Raw genomic sequence first — 5,620 nt, forward strand, 5'->3', positions numbered from 1 at the left:
CGAATGAGCTCTTTCAGAAGCGTTCTCGTCGTAATGCTGGATGCATGGCCTTAGTTTTTGCTCCGCTCGATTGGTGCCAAGCTCCTCTTTATAGTGCCAGCATATCAAGTTGACAGTTACACGAAGAAAATAAAAAGTTGGTGATGACTCCTGTTTTATAAGTGCCAGTGCACCACTGATCAGTGCGTAAACTCAACTTACAGTTTAAATATTCACTTTTGTAGTTTTTCTCTCGTCTCCTCGGAATCCACAGGCACCTCCACGACGCCAAGAGGCAAGAAACTGTCTGAGGAGGAGATAGGACGGGTAAAAGTGCACTTTAAGGTTGGAAAAAGCAAGCGCTGGGTAGCACGAGAGATTGGCCGAAGTCCGAGCGCTGTCTGCAACGTATTGAAAGCTCCTAATCGTGCAAATCTCCACAAACGACTCGGAAGGCGACCAAACTCGACCAAGCGCCTGATCCGACAAGTTGTGCGACTCGCTACCGTAAAAAACTATCGTCTACGTATTTCGGAGGCGATTGGCCAGGTTCTACGACCCATACCGTCCGTAAGATACTAAGCTCGTTTAAAATTGCCATGTGGATCAAGCGGAAACAGGCTCCGGCCGTCAAGCCTCACCACAAGGTGGCTCGCAAATAGTTCTCAAAAATTGGTGTGCTATTGATAAATAGAACAGCTTCTAAGTGGTGTCTCTATAAATAAGAACACCCCCTAAAATGGCAATTTCACTTTTGAATTTGCAATACGAACATTTTTAAAAGATGGTTGCCGTTAGCTGTTAGATATTAGGCAAGTGTTTCTTGGACCGAGCGGCACAATCTAACTCCTCGTATGGTGAGTACAGTTTAAAAAATCTAGTGTCCCTTTAATTAATAGCAGCACTGCGTGAACAAACTCAAAACCTGTGTTTTAAACGAAGTCGGTAGGCATCACAATACCATTGCTACGGTGTGGTATTGTTGTTGGTACTGTAGTCTCGGCATGGACCCAAATCGTAGCTGTCATGGTGATCGTACGGACCATAACGAAGTCAACACCGCACTTGAATGGGATGGATCTGTAGTCGCCATTTTTCTCGTCGCAGTGCTGTCATAACCTTACACAATGCTCATAACCTTACACAATGCACAAAACCGAATTTAAGTCTCCACCCCGACGAACAGGGTCGGTCTAGACTGAAAAACTGTATTCACCATATAGGTTGTACTGGGTCAATACTATGCTAGCATCGCACGCATTACCCGAAACCGGAGCTCAGCACCGTACTCCTGCTCGGATGGGAATGCAGTTCGCGCCGTACTTGATGAGCTGAATTCGGCACTAGCCGCAGCTGTAGCTGTGGTACGCTCGCGCTCTAGCCCCACCAGACGCAGCATAAGACCAAATCCCCGTCAGCCAAGCTGCTCCCGCCACTCGTGCCCCCCCCCCCAGCCAGTGTGCAAGTCCACACAGCCGTGCCACCACCTCAGGTGCCACCTGAGGTGGTGGCACGGCTGTGTCCGTGGTCCACGGACGGTATGCTGACCAATCCTGTCAAGGTTGGACCAAGTCCAGCAGCACCTGCCACTGCTTCTGCCTCAGCAACGGTAGCCACAGCTGATCAAGCGTCTCCCTTTCTTGTTTGTCATGCACAAGCGTGCGCCAAGCTGAATCAGCAAGCCGTACCAGCAGCGTCGACCCGTGTTGCCACAACGCAGACTGAGGCTGCCCCACAACCTACCAGACAGCTCACCGCGGCGATAGCTGGCACTGCGGAAGCCGCACTAAGCGAGCAATACTGCAGTGGAAGCTGTAACTATCTTGTCGAGCGTTCGTCCGACTGTCATCAGGACGAAAGGACTTTAGCCCCTCCCCCTGGTGAAGTCAGCCCTTCTGCAATGTGCTGATTGCTTCGCAGCTAATGACGCTGGCACAACGCTGACGAGATAGTGACTCCGTGTACGCCTTCGGCGCGGGTGTCACAATAACTGAACGAGTCGATGGCGCCTCTCGACGCAACGCAGGACGATGCGGTCCAGCAGAGTGTGGTCGCCAAGAACTTACCAGGCACAGAGCTAAGGCAAACGGCTCGCAGCACCTTGGGCAGGTGCTCGTATCCGCCACCGCAGAAGTCCCCCCCACACACACACACTAAAACAAACTTCGTCACGTTGGGGCCAAATACGTAGCGTGAAAACCTTGCCACAAGCCTTGACAAGCGATCCGGCTTCCACTTCGGAAGGGGCCAAAGACATTGCGTGAAACCTTGCAACAAGCCTTGACAAGCGATCCGGCTTCCACGATGGAAGGGTGAAGACCCCTGACCCCTGCTGAATCGGTCTTTGGTGCCACGCGGTGGATGCACCATCCTCGACATCGACGGCGACAGTAGCCTGGTGATATCCCAAGTCAACGACACCTTCACGTGCAGGAACGCGAGGACCCAACATCTCTTCAGCCATGTGCGTCAGGTGATCCGGTGGCCCCACCCCAGTCATTGAGCATAGCGCGACACTTAGTCGTACGCGTCACTTGAGAAAACAGATTAAATAGCATACATGGCAATGCAAGGGATGTGAATACGCAGTAACTACGGCCTAAAGGCGTGTAATAGATCTCAATACCAAAAGTATTATGTCGCTGGAAAAGCATGCAAAATCAAATACATTGATATAGGCCAACTATATTCAACATTTATAATGATTATATATAGTATATAGGACTGAAATATTTTATTTCGTTTATGTATATTTTTTGGCAGGGTCTTAGAAACGGATCCGTGGAGGGTTACTAATTCCTTTTAAATATAGTCAGAACTCTGGATCACAACCTCATTAGCCAAGACGAGGTCGCTCTCAACCTCATCGCTTCCATCATCGTCTTCAAGCGAGATCATGGACGACAGTGATGACGAACCATTGACGAGACCCAAGCTTATGTTAAGTCATCATCATCAATAAAGAGCTGGGCTAATAGTCATAGCGACTTTGATGAAGAGTACGCACGGAAGTTTCATCCCCGTCCTCAAACCATAGTTCCCACGAAAAATGACTCAGCTTCAGATTCAAATTATCCATCGGCGCTGCCACACCAAGCAGATGGAATGCTACAACAAGTTTGGTACCTCGTCTTCTGATCTCTGATATAAGTGGTGAGGACAATTATCTACGATCGAGATCAAATTTACGAGCTAAATGGGATGATGTAGTACAGATGGGAAACTGTCGATCGAATCAGGCGCACCGCGAATTAGACCTGTTCGGAAGTCTGTCGGCTCAAATACCATCGTCAGAGTCGACATGACCATCAGTTCAATTGCATTTTTCCAGCTCTTGGACAAGCTCGCTATCAATATGTCCCGGATATGAGTCAAAATCTTGCTCAGCACGGCGAGTATCAGCCAATATGCCTACTTTTGCAAATTCACTAACAATTGTCTTTTCTGAAAAGCTCGTTCCAGCATTTTGATATCCACTCCGTAATGTCGTCTCTTTTTGGGGGCTCCAATTTAAAGGGCTCTTCTGTATGCTGTTTCCGAAGTCGCTCAACTTCAGACTCTGCTTCCTCTTGCACTAGATCCTTGCGCACACGAATAATATCTCTCTGGAGTTTGTCCCTTTTCTCCTGGCGCTGCTTCTCCTTGGCTCGATACGCAACAAGTTGGTCTCTCAGCCGGTTGATCCACAGACCTCGCAACCTAGTTTTTAGGGGGTTATTCCACGAAATATCTGCCGGTTGGCATACGTACGTGTAACGCGGCGGTACTTTAAGTAGGATAACGTTAATAGACGCTGCATATTCTTCAACTTCAGGGGTCCAATGCCCGCTGAAATCGTCCCATATGAGTAAAATGTGGTCATCTCGGTTTGTGCGCTCAGCCAAGTGATATTTGAGAAATCTCTCAGACAAATCAGAATTCCACCATGCGCACTGGTTCCCGTAAATTTGACAATTGTAGCGCTCTTGAAGTGGATTAATTTCACGGGTCCACATAGTCGGGCTAAACCCATGGCGCAGAGTGTGGTTCTCTTCCCTTTTTTCCTTAATTTTTGACGGTTGACACTTGAACACTATGAATGGAGCCAATTTTGTGCCTTCCCAGTCCGCCAAAAGCATAGCTGTAGCTCGAGCCTTCTCTTTATTTGCACATTTTACCCAAACAGCTTTCACTCCACGTTGAGATATGGTTTGTTTTGGTAAATACTCAAAATTCACACCTACAAGAAGAAAAGTCATTAAAAATATTTTAAAACTAAAATAATTTTTTTATCCGTCTGATCAGCATTGTATACTTGTACAGACTTCTTTTCGACGATTGTCTGCAGCACCAGCGCTCGAAATGTCGTAGCTGCATCTTGAGCATCCTGTGGCGTCGTCTGTCCCTGCCTGGTACGTGCACATGGCGCTAATTTATGGCGACGAAGAAATAGCTTAACCCATGTTGATGTGGCTGCAAATTTGCCTTCAAGGCCAATGTCTGCAGCTGCTTCTTTTGCCTGCAGTTGAAGCATGAGACGGGAGATAGGGGCACCATCTTTCCGCAGCGAATTCACCCACACTACGATAGCGCGTTCAGCCTCCTTGGTGAGCACAGTCGCTTCACCAAGTCCGCGCAGATTTTGGTGGCACCCCCGCCCAGAATCACATGCAGCACGTATAGTTGGAGCCTGCTTGCTCCACTTGTGAATTTGTTTTTTCTTAGCACGAATGTCGGAGCCACTTAAGTCGCCGTAGAACTGTGAAATTGTCTCGTCAAGGCTGTGACCGCTGTCAATGTAGTCGAGGACGTCTCTCTTATGCGCATACTCTACTGCCCTACGTTGATAGGTCTTCCGCTTCTTTCCTGGTCCATTGATGCGAGGGCGAGCCATACTTTTCGACGGCCTTCCGTTTTCTTTGTGGTGTTGGGCTCCGTTCTTTTAGCTTCCGCCGAAGTAAAATTAGAATGAACCTTATCGTAAGTAATGGAGCCATCTGTATTACAATCGAAGGATCCGATTGGTTGGCTCGTTGGTGACCCTTAGGAGTAAACGTCCCCTAGGACTACGATAATTCGGTATCGCCTCATCTGGTGCAAAGTCTGAGTGGGGAGCCATTTCAACAGAAGTAATGGTTGAACCTTGTGCCCCGCCTCCTACGGTTTGCGTGACATCATTCTCGCCACATAATTCAATCGCAGACGGTTCGGATTGGGGTCTGTTAGGCACTCCGCGGCGCCTTGTTCATTTGTCAAGGCTGTCTAGACGCAGTAATCCTTTCTTGTAGACACAAGCGCATTGGCGAGTAGCGAGCCATGGAGACATCCAACGAGTCGCCAAGCCCCAGCTCACCTGCCCCGTCTCAGGTTAGGAGTCCAAACCCTCTGAGACACCAGCGTCGACACTTGCTACAGCGGTGGTAATGTCAATCAACAGCACAGTCACAGCCACATCGCTGGGGGGGGGGGCACGCTTCGGTGCGCTTTGCCGTCACTGCCAATTTTATTGACTTCATCACGCGGATCCCATGCCATCAACTTGGATCAATCGCGCACGATTCTGTTGTCGACGTCACGTTCGCTGCCAGACGGCCAAGCACCCATATACGCGTCTGGTTCTGGCATTGACCAGGCTTCGTTAGAGACTGATGGTATGTCAAAA

This window comes from Phytophthora infestans, genomic scaffold (genome assembly GCF_000142945.1).
Source record: "Phytophthora infestans T30-4 supercont1.18 genomic scaffold, whole genome shotgun sequence".
Lineage (NCBI taxonomy): Eukaryota > Oomycota > Peronosporomycetes > Peronosporales > Peronosporaceae > Phytophthora > Phytophthora infestans.